The sequence below is a fragment of the Manis javanica genome, chromosome 2 (genome assembly GCF_040802235.1).
Source record: "Manis javanica isolate MJ-LG chromosome 2, MJ_LKY, whole genome shotgun sequence".
NCBI lineage: Eukaryota > Metazoa > Chordata > Mammalia > Pholidota > Manidae > Manis > Manis javanica.
Genome location: NC_133157.1, coordinates 119,087,602 through 119,102,556, shown reverse-complemented (window position 1 = coordinate 119,102,556; position 14,955 = coordinate 119,087,602). Strand labels below are relative to the sequence as shown.

Sequence of the window (14,955 nt, the reverse complement as noted above, 5' to 3'; positions counted from 1 at the left end):
GTTATTCAGTGCTCACGTCTGTTTTACTACTATTGCATACCAAAACTTGCATGGATATTTATTGCTTTTGTCTTCGCAAGACCATGTGAAAAAGAAAAAAAATTCACATGATTTTCTTTCAAAGTTCTTTCCTTTTCTCTCCTTGCTACACAAAAACCAATGAGATTAAATCCCCACCAAACATACCATATTTAGAATTCTATATAAAATACAGAACACAAATTGCTTTCTAGAATATGTGAACTACTGACAAAACAAAGCCTTCTAAAACTCTTTGAATCTGATTGTTCTTCTCTTCTAATTGAAGGTAACCTACACCTCTTTAGTTTACTAGTGATAAGTTGGATGTATCTTAAAAAAACCCAGAGCGCCTTTTAAAAGTAAGCCCCTATTTAGGATTCAAAGGTTTCCACCAGTCTGTGAGGAAAGTTATAGAATAAAGCAAGCGAACTGCAATGCTGCCAGCATTGTATCACAACCATGCACGCCCCCAACAACTGATTCCCAGTGGATTCTTTCTATGGCAAACTGCTTGGTTCTGTTCTGCTTCTCCGTAAGAACTGGGAAGAATAACGTAAATGCAGAAGCTCTCCTGCTTATGAAATTAAGACTCTTGAACCCTCCTAGATACAAGTAATCATTTCTCAATGTTTAAAATGAAGTTATATGCCAGAGCAAAAAATGGTCAAACTGTGCTGGCCCCCACCAAAAGGTACTACCAGTTCCTTTACACCAGAATGTCTCAAAATCCCAGGGCAGACATCTGGGGCCAGATCATTCTTGGGTGTGCAGGGCTGTCCATGCACTGCAGGATGCTTAGCTGCCCTCTGGCCCCTACCCATGGGAAACCTGTAGCACCCCTATGCCAGATGTGCCAACCAAAATGTCTCTAGTCCTTGTCAAATATCCCCTGGGGAGCAAAACTGTTCTGCTTGAGAGTCAGTGCTTTAGAATGACAACAAAAGCGCTTCTGAACAGCTAAGGAGAATGGAAGCCCAATGGAAGAAAGGAGCCATCAGTATAGATCAGTGTAAAGATATATCAGGGCTACTTAGGACTAATGGTTGCTACCTGGGAACCCATTCTGTTTAAATTAGAACATATACGGGTGAGATGCAACTGGGCGAAAAATGGTTACTTGTGCTTTTTCAGGTCAGCAAGAAAGAACAGAAATAAAATGCTCATCGTGCCCATGATTCATCCCCACCTGGGGAGAGAAACCAAACCAGCCAGAGCTGCCACCCCAGGCTAGCTGTGGGTATGCTTTTGTTTTCAGATTCTTTATGTCATAGAAGAAAGGCTGCACAGCACTGGCTTGTTGAGGCTGTACCCTTTGGGAATGTTCTGCTGCAAAGCACATGTGTCCCAAAGTGAATGTACTGATGTAGTGAGCTCCAGGTCACTGTAGGTATTCAAGCATTGGCTAGATAACCACCTGGCCAGGGATGCTGCAGAAAGGATGCCATAAGCAGCAAGAGTTGGAGTAACTGATCCCTAACATTCAATCCAAGACTCCCCATGAGTGCCTTTCAATATGCAGACTCTTAGGATTCCTTCTGAACATGGTGTGACATTTGTCTTGCCCCAGGTGCACCAGTATATCACAACCCCGGGACCCTGAGAGGTGACGGAACACCAACTGGAAGTGCACCTCCACCACCAATCAGATTAGTGAAGGTTCCCCACCTGGTGTGGAGCTAGCTCCAACTGGTTTTCCGCCCTGCTCCTAATTCTCATTAACCTGAAAGACAAATTACAGAAGTATGTGATCTCACACTGATGTCCAATCTGTCTTTTCTAGCCTCCTTCATTTATTAGACAGCTTCAACCAAGTGAACCATGACTCCTCAAGCCTTTGCCAAAGTTCACCACACAGTGCTCAAGTATGGGAGCAGACAGCCACGAAATCCCAGAGCTGTGCAGCAATACACATTTAAACACACTTACAATGAAGACCTAGCGCATGATGGCAATGGGGCAGTTGCTGCTGTCCCTGGAAGGAAAGTAAGAAATTTTCTCTGGTATGGGTTGGGGAGAGCCCAGGTGAACAGAACATCTGCCCAGTAGTTCTGAAAAGTAACAGGGGACAATGTTTTGTTACTCTAGTTTCAAGGCAAGCCACAGCAATTCAGACGTGGGCGTGTAAGCAACTTTTTCTTAAACCAGCCAAGTGCATCACCCAGTATGTGTTCTAATTAAAGCAGAATGGGAGTTATTCAAGGTACACAACTTTTTATATAAAATATTGAGATGAATCCTCTATTACTTAACAATGTTTTCCTTTAAAATACATGTGATTTTCACATTCCACTGTGTAATTCACATAAACCTGATGTTTATTTTGTCTCTGCACCTTATGTCTAGATTTTCTTTCTGTGGCCTGTACATTAAATGCTGCTTAACTTCCACAGAATAAAAATGTGAAAATATCTGGCTTTCTGTCTGTTTATTATCATGTGGTTGAATTGCACCAAAACTTACAAAATGTGGGATCTGAAAGGGACCTTGTAGATTACCTAGCTTACTTCCCCCATGTAGCTTTTGGGGAATGGAGTCTCTAATAGTCTAGTGACTTTCCTTAGAGCCACTAATGACTAAGCTGAGACTCTGAGTTTATACTACATTGTGCTTTCCATTTATTAACCTTATTTTCTACTAAAAGGGGGAAGCATTTGCCTGGTTACTTTTATAGAACAACCACTTCAGGAAACTGGCAGTTTCTTACAAAGTTATATATGTGCCTATTCTACGACCCAGTGATTCTGCTTCTAGGAATCTACCCAGGGGAAATGAAAATGTAAGTCTGTGAAAGACTTGTAGAAGAATGTCCGTAGCAGCTGTATTTATAACAGCCCCAAACTGGGAACATTAATATTTGATACTAGGCAAATGGATAAACAAATTGTTATATATTTATACAACAGGAAGTTGGTTACTTTTACAAATAGCCTGGGCATGTTCTCCTGATACATCAAGAAGAAAAAAAGGTCAGTTCTCTTAGATTGTCACCAAGAGCCCTTTGTGTTCCTGCCATCTTGCCTCATTCCTTCAGTCCACTCTCTGTCTCCTAGCCAACTATCTTATATCCTTTTCTCTCTCATGAGCTTTTACTACTATAATTCTTCCTCCTCCATTCTTCCTCTCAGTTGATAACTCTGCTCCCTATTTCACTGGGAAAATTGAAGTACTTGAGAGAGACGTTCCATTCTGCCCTCACCAGCTTCCCCACTCCTAGTATTTTTACCATCACTGTGCTTTTTCCTTGTTAACTGCCTGGGCCCCCAGCCATGGGCACCCTCACTTGCATTCTAGTACCCCAGCCCTTTCCCCTACACAATGATGTCACTACAGCACTGTTCCCTTTCCTACACCATCTATTGCCTCACTGTATTAGCCATTCCCATGAACATGAAACAGGCTGCATTACTGCCCATCCTGAAAATACCATCAAACATCATCTTTCAGCTATTGCCAATGTGCTTCACCTGCAGCAAACTCTTGAAAGAAAGATTTACCAGTGTTGAACCCATCCCAAGCCAAGCTTCCAAATCCAACCTCCTCTGATACCAAAACAAGCTCTTAGTTTTGATAAAACCTCTACATTGTTAACTCCAAAAGCCAACCACAGCCTTACATTACTCCAGTTGTCAATGGCAATTGGCAAAGCTGATTATTTCCAACTTTTTGAGACCGTTAATTCACAAGGTTTCTGGGACACTTGCTGAGATTTGCTTCAAGACTGGTACCTCCTTCTTAGTTCCCTGTGCTGGTTTTTCTTTCTCTTGCTGACTCTTAAATATGGGCCTCTGGACCTCTTCTCTTTATAATCACTCACTAGATGATCAACTCCAGATTCATGACTACCAGTCAATCTGTACACATGGACACTCATGTATATATCTCCAGCCAAGACCCCAGTGTTGTCTCCAAGCGAGGACAGCCATTGGCCAAGTGAATATCTCCCCCTGGCTGTTGGAGAGGAAGCTTCCCGTTAGCTGTTCCCAAACTGCTCCTTCCCACAAGTCTGCTCTGCTCTCAGGATTCCCTTTTACAGATGCCAACCTAATTCTTCCAGTTGTTAGCTGTAAGGTGCAATCATCTCTGACTCTTCCTTTTGCCATGCTACATCCAGTGTGAACTGTCAGTCTCTCCCCTTCAGGTAAATATTTACGCTGTGCTTCTTATCACTCCGTCTTGGCTGAGCTGTCATCATCTCCTGCTTAGGTGACTGCAACTGCCTCTGGACTGTTTTCTCTATGCTCGCCTTTTCACCTTCTGACAGTGATCTTTCTAAAAGATTAACTAGACCTTGTCACTCTTCTAAAACACACCAACGGCATCCTGTCTAGTTGAGAACACTCTTGTCCCTGTCACCTACTGGACTTCGCCATGGCCTCCCTGCTCCTCCTGAGCAGGTGTACTGGTACGTCCCACCATCTGGAGCTGTCTCCCCTCAATCTCTGCACATCCTTCAGGTCTCTGAGGCTTCCATGACACTTCTGCCTTCTCCCTCTCATCACCAGCTACCACACTACATACCCATTTGTTCACTGATGGCTTCTGCCCACCAGAACAAACTTCAGGAGGACAGTGACTGTATTTTACTTCCTGTTGGACTCAGGGCCAGTAAGAGGCACTATAAATACTGGTTGAGGGAATAAACTAATAACAAAAGAGTACTTACACTTTGTATTGAGTGGAACATGTTCCTACTATTTCCCACAATGAAAGCATTATACATAAATTACAGTATCAACAAATTAGCTCAGTGAGACCACTACTAAAGAGTTTGATGTTTTCCAAATCACTGAAAGATGATCAATGGCACCAAATCAAACCATGAAGAAATTCAATCTTGCCTCCACATGAAATCAAAAAGCATTTACGGTATACAGTTACTTATTAATTCAATAAACACTTACGAATATGCTCCTGTGAGCATGAGCTAGTTAAAGAGGAAAGATCAGGCAGCTGGACCAGAAGGAGGTTTCCTGCAGAGCAGGCCGTCCACATACCTACCCTAGTGGGAAATTTGTGGTGAATTTCACTGCCCCTCCCTTCCTTCTCTAAAGTTTAGACCAATCTGGAAAAGCTGAGTGTGGAAACAGAGGGAACATATAGATAATAGATCTGTATTCAAGTAAAGTCATACTAGGCATTATTAATAACTGACAGTGAATTTCTAGAAGACATCATAAACACAACCAGATCAACCACAGACTAATGATTATTGTCTGCAATTAGTAATATGGACCCTCAAACAAGGAAGAGCTTTCCCAGCATAGAGGAGATTGGGGGAGGAGAATAAGGACACAAAGGACAGTATCCAGATCTCCTTAGAATCTGAACAATAAAATAATTTGACACATTGTTTCTTTGATACTCTATTACCAAAAAGAGTAAAGGAGAAAAATCACCACAATCAGTTACATTTTTATGGTACCTCACACCTTGAAAAAAAAATCACATAAACACAGTTTCTTCTATCCTGACAGAATTTGTGTGTGGAAAGAATAAGACATCTAGACTTTTATATGTTTTTTGTATTTATATTTTTACTTCTCTATTTTATAGAGAAGGAAACTGAAAGACAGTTCCAAAAAGCGTTCTGTGGTTAATTACTTGGAAATACTGCACCCTGTATGCTCCCCCAGACACTAAAGATGATCACTCACATATCAGAAGACATTCTCCCCAAGGTCTCTCAAGCTTATTTGAATATAACACTCTTTTCCTAGACTTAGAAACTATTAATATCCTTACATCTTACATAGATCACCCTAGCCTGAAGATTCTCCAATATCACTTCATGGCCTCAGAAGACTTCAGAACTGAGGGCTCAGTGAGTTTATGATTTAAAATAAAATATTTGTGAAAATGACAAGTATAAACTAGCCCCACGCTGCTGTGAAGTAGTCAGTCACTGAGTGTTAGCTTCTTTGCTTCTGTGCAAGGACAGGGGCCCGAGGTGTTCTCACAGGGGTTCCTGGAGAGGTTAGTTCAGGATGGGACAAGACCATGCTCTCCCTGGAAGGGTAATATACACCGACAGGCAGGGAAGCATGGAGGCTTGCAAAGCCTAAGCTAAGCCTGACACATATGCCATTAAGATACACACAGCTCAGTCTCACCCAAAGAGCAGCTTCTGATATGCACTGAAGCCTGGAGGGACGGTGGGAGGCGGGGTGGGGGAGGGTTAGATAAGAAAATTCTACAATACAGCATGAATTGCAAACCTCTTAGTTTTCACAACTGAAAGAATAGATGTAGACCTCACTGGATAATTCATGCTCATTAAATATGTGTGAAATTATTATGATTCATCTTCCCTCCTGTTTTTTAAAAGACTTGTGAAACCCAGACTTGGCATCCACAGAAATAACATAATGCAGTGTAAAATGATCTCATTATTAAAGGTATCCTTCAACGCAAAATGATCCCAGACAGTTATTTGTTTGTGATCCTGAAGGACACTGTTCCTGCTTGTAAGTGGTAATGTATGGGGTAAATTATTTCTTCGATATCACACAAATGAAACTTCTGAAATCATTATGTATAAAATAGTAAGTTATAAAACACCACTGCTAATAAATCTGTGGCTACAAATTGAAGTGTGATTAAAATCACATGTGACCTATTAAACAATAATGTATTAATTCATAAAGCTCTATGCAGCTTATCTAGTTATGATAATTAAAATATGCTTCATCACTAATTGCCTTACCAACCCTTAAATTTCCCTGAAACTATTTACAAATGATGACAAAACAGCAGCTCTTGCTATTACATGTCTCTGAGTATTGGTAACTAAGAAAACCCTTGCAATAAAAAACTTTTAATCTCTGTCCTAATGCAATCCTACTGATTACTAATAGATTTACAGCTGGCAGATATTTTGGTAAAATTAATACGTGTTTAAAGGTAGAAAAACATCCTGGCACAGAAATTCAGGGGAGTAACAATGTTTCACATATTTCTGCCAACATATTAACTAATACAGCAAAAAAGATCCTTGATCTGTCATTTGCTGACTGATGGTTGTACAAGGCTGAGACTCGAGCATGGAATTTTATTGCTGAAGACATTTTCATCTGCAGCCAAATCACCAGGGAAACACTTTGTCAAACAAATTCATTCTGCACAGAGACTTTATGACAATATTGGCATCCTAAGAATTTGTTCTGGTTTTTCCTATTGCATCTACCTGTCTGTACCTGGAAATATTTACGGCAGCACCGCAGTTTATGCAGACATTCAGTTTTGCACGTAGAAACAACTTAGCCAGCTCATGTTTTATCCTGCCAGCAAGTTTAATATCAGCACTCAGAAGCTGTATGCTTTTTATGTAAATGACTGAAGTTAGTATCAAATGGACTGAAGTTTCTTTGTAAGTGCCCAGTCTTTCTACTAGAGTTGAACCAGAGAGTTAGGAAAATTTTGAAAGAGAGAGAGAAGGGGAGAGCAAGAAGAGGAAAGCAACAGGAAGGAGGGCGGAGGCCAAAACACATGGCTTATTGGATTCTGCTTATCTTGAATTATAGTTCTAACTTTAGCCTTGGATTTATTTTGCCTGCAATGGCAACACAATCCTTCTCAACACCCTTGACACTTCACCTTCTCTCACTTGCCATTTCCCTTTGCTTAGGGATAAAAATCCCCACCATCGGCGACCAGCCAGCATGAGTGATCCCCGCCCCACATCCTGACTTCACCTGGGATGGCTCTCCTTCCTCCAGGCATAGTCAGTTCCTCTGCTGCCACAGGGCTTTTGCAGGTGCATCTTTCTCTGCCAGGAACCATCCTTCCAGGCTTGTTGCTGGACTCTACTTCCCCTTCACATGCCTTCATCTGGTTAGTTCCTAACGTTCTCAGAGCTTCATTGGGCTGTCAGGTCCCCTGGTACAGGCTCTTACAGCACAGTGTACTTTTCCTTTTCCATATTCACTACAGTTTAAAATACATATCTGTTTATGAGATTGTGTCTCTCCCCTACTGCATTATACACATCAGATGGGCAGGAGACACATCTCTCTTCACCTTTGGACTCTTGGCCTGTTGTTAATGTAAAATAGGTGTTCAATCAATGCACTCAACCATGGGTCCCCTCACTGCATTAATATTAAGCAACGAGATGTCTAATATCTTTGCCACCATTGCCACACTTAACATCAGGGCTCTGTAAAGCCACACAAGGAACCACCTGACAGGATGACTTTCCCACTAATTTGTAATGTTATCAGGTGTTTTTCCTCAAAGCAGAGGGAATTTTAAAAGGTTACTTAGACTCACACACACAGTCCTTATATCTGAGATTGGTTGTTGTTAGGACAATTGCAGGGCAAGGACGTGGGTCTCCTGTTAATACACCTGGCTCTTCAGGCAGAGATCAGAAGCCTGCCAGGGCAGGGGGCAGAGGTGTAGGGGGCCCGTGCCCGGTACAGAGGCTTCCTGAAAGCTGGATGCTCTAAGTTTAAAAAAGTCCTCAATGATTCCTTTTACCTCTAGAAGTCTAAGATACAGCTCACTTTTGCAAACTAGGTATTTATATGTCTAGAAAAACACCTTGCTCTTAATTTTTTGTAGATATGGGACACAGGGATGGAACTGATGATGGACGTCAGTCTGATTTTAATTTCCTTGGTCTCTTAACATATTACCTGGTAATAGAGAACAATATTTAGATTCACTTTCTCTTTTATAAAGTTACTAAAAAGAAATCAGATGTACAAAGGCAGGCAGGTAAGGGAGAACAAAATGAAGCAAAGGACATGGTAACAGAAGGTCTAGAAAACCAAATTCTGAGTAATGCAGAAGAGCTGTGGAGAAATTAAGTGCTGCTCTGTAGAGATCCACAGAGGGCATCTTAAAGGTAAAAACTGCAGCAATGGCATCCTTACCTTTGGACTTCATTTAGCAAGAGGAATCTACTACTGGCTATAGAATCTGTGTCTAACTTTTTCCATCAGTGATTTTTCAGACTGTCTGCTCTCTGCTGAGGAAGAGCCCTTTTCCTTTGTCTTAACTTTTCTGGTTGGTAGTTATACCCGGGATGGCATGTTTTCAGATGGTTAGTAAAGAAACATCAATCTTGGCTTTGGAGGATTATCTGTGTTATATAAAATTAGATCAATATTCCTGAAACCCAATCTGTAACATTCTTTTTCTATCCATAGAGATATTCTCTAAAAGGACCCTGATATAATGTTATGTAAAAGTGCTTACCTTAAACCTATTTCCAAAAGACTAACTACCAGATAGAACAAAAAAATTCTCTACTTCAAATTTACGTATGATTCTTTGCTAGGCTCAAGATTTCCAATATTTATGTTGTTCTTGACTTTTTAAAAGTCAGGTTTATTGGGATATAATTTATGCACAGTAAAATCTCATGCTTATTCTTTAACAAGCCAAAAAAAAATTTATCAACGCTTTAAAATGAAAATGCTGATTCTTAAGAGGTAAAAAGATAGAAAGGCCCGTGTGATTAGTACATGTGTTTACTGCTTAATTTCCTCAGAAAACAAAAAAAGGCGATCAATATTTTCACATTGAAGGGATTTATAGAACAAGATAGTTATTCACAGACACTCCCATGAAGGATAGTTAAGAATTGGTACAGACCACCTTATTTAGGAATCAGAACACAGTATGAGAAGACAATAACACCTGGCCACGTGGATCACATAGATTTGTCTGGACAACATTAAGCACATAACAATGATTTATAGAAAAAGGTCACAGAGTAGATCTCCTACTGAGAAGAGAAATATCATGATTGCTTTAAAAATGATGGCTACCCTTCACTTCAGAGTAGATACCTAGTGGACACTTGAAGATGAAAAAGTTATTTTCAGTACTTGAACAATGCTCATATATTATAGAATTCATTAAATTAGTTTGGCACTTGATGAACAAAAGTTTCACTTATGATAATGATCTATTTAAATATATTACTGAGTTATACATTATATTAAAAATTATGGTAAGAACAAGTATATGGTGAATTCTTGTTACCTCCCTCTGCCTTTGTCCAAGGATTAGAATGACAACTTCTATATCATAATTCACTCCTACCTAAATAACATAAGAGTGACTAATATATAAAAGTATCCATATAGCTATTGATCCTGGTGCCACCTATATTAATGATGTGATCTTGGGAAAGTCACCTAACTGCTCTGTGTCTCAGTTTCCAAATCTATATAACGGAGATAATTATGTCTGCTTGATTAAGCTGTTATTAAGCTAAATTAGGAAATATGATTCAATCCACCCCTTCCCCAGCTGTGAATAAATATAAACTGTGGTGATTATTATCAACAACTTGTCCACTACACACTCGGATGGAGACAACTTACAAATTATAGAAGTTTCATGTTTTCAGAGTGAGTTATCACAACAAAAATGTTTCTTAAGAGTCTAAGAAATCAGAATATAAACACTGTCTCTTCCCACTAAGTAGAGTTAACCACAAAGGCAACAACTGTAGGTTATACAACTGGTATGTCCCATGTGCTAGTCACTCTGCCCTGGGCCTGCATGTGCTATATTATTCCTCACAGCAGCTCTTGGAGGTATGTACCATTATTGATTTTCCATGTGACAAAAGAGGGAAGTGTCAAATACTAGTGAAGGGACTTGCCCAAGGTCATACAGCTAAAAGGTGGTGACTCTAGGATCTGAACCAGACTGTGGGTCTCAAGGCCTGTGTAACTAACTGCCAGGAGAACTGTGAAGTTCCAATTTGTACACACTAAATGGGTCTGCAGAAAGAAGAAAAAGGAATATTTATGGAAAACTGTAGAGTTACAGTCATAGCAGAAGGGAATAGGAATGAACATTTCTCTTTGCTAATAATAGTAATTTTTAAGCAAAAATAGGTATTATGATATGTTAAATTATACTTAAGAAAACACTAGTACAAATAATTGAATTTTTATTATTTCATGACATTTCTGCAATAGCCTATTTATTCATAAAAGCACTCCAGAAAAACCTTTGTTCCTGCTTTGATTTTATTTACAGGAAAGTAAAACCAAAGAAATTGTGTGAAATATTTACTAGCTCTTATTTCTCAGCAACTTCTTTTAGAGGGGAAAAAAAAAAGCCATGTCGGAAAGCTTCCGAAAGTTTCATGACACAAATCTATTTTTCTTTAGGGCATCAAATGTCATAACCAATGGGCAAAATCATTTTATATGGCTTTCTAAAACATCATGTCAGAGTTGCAAATTTGGTAAACATAAAGAAGGATTTGAGCTAGTCAAGGATGCTGCAAGTCCCTTCTCCTGTACATATTTTTAAGACTATCCTGGAGGGTTGTGAAGAGAGAGAAGTGTTATCAGTGAGATTTAATACAGAACATGGTTTTATGTGCATGCTTCATAGAAGCTGATCTTTTTCTCCAAAACCATTATAAAAGTATCTGAAAGAGGAGTAATTCTTAAAACCCTGGTAATCAAATCATGGGCAAATAGTAATACATTTTCCAAAATAAAAAATTTATTTCACATATGAAAGACACAAAGACCTAGGTAGGGAGGTCACTTCATACTTCACAAGTTGAAGATTACAAATCACATCTTTTTTCTGAAAGGAATTTGTTTAAGCTATCAACCAGGCACTAAAAGGATTTTCATGTGCATTCAAAAACAGCCACAGCAAATCAGTTTCTGGACCAAATGGTCACAGCTCTTGTTCAGCTGCTTTGTGCTCTCTTGTTCCTCTTACCTGATATGAAGAAGCACTTTCTCCACTCAGGAGGGTGGGACAACAGTTCAGAGGAGAAAGACACCAGGTCAGAAGTGCTACGTTAAACTGTGGCCTAACACACCTTGATGGTCAAGAATCAATACCCACCACAGCCACTGATGGCTCTTAAAATAGCCAGAAGCCTGCCTTTCATCCTTGTATGCCCTTTCACTGTTCAAGGCTGGAAACAAAACTGTTCACAGCACAACCAATACCACCTCTGTGACTTCCTTTCCACTCCTGAGTGACCCCCTTCCCTCCAGTAGAACTGAATCCTTTCACCCTTCCACTGTTCCTGCCAACACTTCTTTCCATCAGAGCTCCTCAAAGACTTCATGTCATATTTGTTAGGCAACTGTTTAAAGAAAGGAGATCAGTGCTTGTCAGGGGCTGGGAAAAGAGTTGAGGATGATGTTAAGGGGTATGAGTTTTCTTTTTGTGGGTGGTATAAATGGTCTGTAATTGACTGTGTTGATGGATATAAACTGTATGAATGCACTAAAACTCACTAAATTGTAGATTCTGAATGGGAAAATTGTACAGTTTGTGAATCACATCTCAAAAAAGCCATTTAAAAACCAACCATACATAAGCTCTGTGGCATATGACTTTTCTTTGACTGGAACATAAGCAGGAATTGGGATGGCCACTAAACTAAGTGCTTACTCCAGAATGAAGTCTCTCTGACCTACTTTTTTCTTTAGTCTCTCAAAAATGGATCATTTTGGGGAAACTAAGACAGTTCAAAGACTGTTAAAACTATCAAGGTCAGCTAATCTGATTTCTCAGATGCTCAACTACTTTGCTGACTGTCTGGATATACTGCTATTGCTTTCCTCCCTCTGAGCGCCTGTGAGGTATGTCAAAGCTTGTTATGAGCCTCCAAATGGGAGATGCTTACTGGAGGAGAAGCTGCAATCTCCAATTAGTCAAGTTTATAACTGGAGGAAGCAGGAAGGAGATAAAACAGAGAGAGAGAAAGGGAGAGAGGTCTGGAGATGGCTATAACAAACAACACACTCATTTTTTCTGAAATGAAACAGGAAATTCAGTGATTCACTCTTATACTGAAAAACAATGGCTTAAAGAATTAAATGTACCTGGAGTACATACACTGGAAGATTTATAACAAGAGTTTCCATAATTACTGTTGAAAAGTGAGGTCCTATTTTTTAATTACTACCTTTGCCTAACCTCACTATTAAAAACAAGAAAGAGTAGGGTGAAAAATGCTGAATTTGCCCCAAACACAAAGTACAAAAGCTTTAGTTATGGCAGATGACTTTTAGATTGCGTTTATTTACAAAAACGTTTCTGTAGTTTATTCATCTTCCCTGATCTATGAGGTGACCTATAAAATAAGATTCTGTTCTGAGACTCTTAAATAGTTAAAAGGGAAATCTGTTCAAATGTCTTTAAAAAATACCATGAGAACTCTGAACTTGCATAATCAAAGATTTAAACAATCTCATTTTTAGTTTTAAATTATTTTTTGAACCATCAATGAAGCTTTAACTTAAAAAGGCTTTCACTCAAATTTATTCATAAGCAAGACAAACACCCTAACAAAACACAGATTAGAAGTGGCCCTTGTGAATCAGGAAGACACAGCATTCAGCATGTGTGAAAACTGAGAATTAAATTATTCTCCTTCTCTAAGATATGCATCTCATTTCCTCAATATCAAAACAACTGGGATAGCTTATTTATTCAAATCAATTAACAAAATTAAAAAGAAAAAGCACATTCAAAGGGGACAATCTTATTATTATTTAAAAAGAAATAGTGAACCTGAAAGAACCTAAGACACACCTTTGTAAATCCTAAGAGGTACTTAGAATCAGAACTAATAAAAGAAGGCAAAAACAAAAAGAAAGTTTAACTTTACAATACAGGAGAAGCACAAAAAGAATTTAAAAAAAAAACTACACAAAGGCTTTGTTACCACTTATCTTGCAAATCAGGGTAAGGAAAATGCCAGAGTAGAATTACCATCTCTTATATTCACTATTAAGTTCCTTATAAAATCAGACCAGTGATTTTTGTAGGGAGTAGAAAGAACACAGCTGAATTCTTCACTGAATTCAGTATGAAAATCTTCTGCAGAAAAAAAATAACAACTGTCTTCAGAAATCACTCATGTTTGACTAACAGTCCTAATTTTACTGGAAATAATGCCATAATCTTAATCTCCTTAATCTTGTAAGAGACATAAGGACATGTATTAGAAAAAACAAACCCATTCAAACACAGTGATAAAATCCCAATTTAACGCAACCCAAAATGTTTATAGAATTTAACACTCTTTCAGGACCTCTGTTTAAAAAAATGAAACACATTCTGCCATTTAAAACGCTTTTCAAATTCCACTCCCTCCAAAGGATGAATTAGAACTAGGCATTTTTCATCAGGAAGAAACACACTTGTAGAACACTTTATAAAATTACATGTATGCAATTATCTCATTACTTTTGACAATAATTAATTTGCTTTTTTCCCTTAGGCTCGATCTGTAATAATGCTAATACAAAGCTAAATTAAAACATGCAGACATGTCCATTGTGTTAAAGCAGAGACCATTTCTTTAGTTCATTGTGATTATTTTAAAAAATCCCCTATATTTGCAGACACATCATGAGCTTGATAGGGTAATAAGAAGTCTTATATAATCTCATTAATCTCGTTTTTCTGATACAATAGAAGTTTAAGTAAAAGACTGTACATAACCCAGCTAAGTACTATTCTTCCTACTCAAAGTATTATTGACCTACTGTTAATGTTACCAAACATGCACTTAGTAGGCAATTCATAAATGTTCAATGTTATTGATAAAGATAATGATAAAGGTTATCTTTTAAGAAGAGACTCAGGTTCAGAAAAGAAAGAGGAACAATGACAAGAGCTGAGTTTAAGTTATTAAAATGAAAATCGGCAACAATAAGGAGTCCTGAAAAAAGTTCTATGTTTTTATCTAAAAAGAAAAAGCAGTGAATTTTTCATAATATATATTTCATTCACTCTTTTAATATTAATAACTGAAACATACAATTTACGAACAAAAATGTGGACGATGGAATTGATTTAGGTTTGATTTACTCGAATCATCTTTATTAGATAAATTTTTTATTGTCATATCCAAGATGATCTGCACATGAATTTTTACTACAAAATAGTTTAAAAATTTAAATGCTATATGCGTACAAG

General features: G+C 38.4%; 1 protein-coding gene and 1 long non-coding RNA gene across 4 annotated transcripts in view; one reads left to right on the top strand and one right to left on the bottom strand.

The window, feature by feature from the left end:
- Positions 1-14,687, top strand: part of LOC140847847 (uncharacterized) — a 35,166-nt gene extending 20,479 nt beyond the window's left edge. Inside the window, exon 3 of the long non-coding RNA XR_012128039.1 lies at positions 1,802-14,687. This is a non-coding gene — a long non-coding RNA (uncharacterized lncRNA). The remainder of the gene's footprint in view (positions 1-1,801) is intronic.
- Positions 1-14,955, bottom strand: part of RSU1 (Ras suppressor protein 1) — a 194,397-nt gene that overhangs the window by 31,243 nt on the left and 148,199 nt on the right. The window lies entirely within an intron of this gene.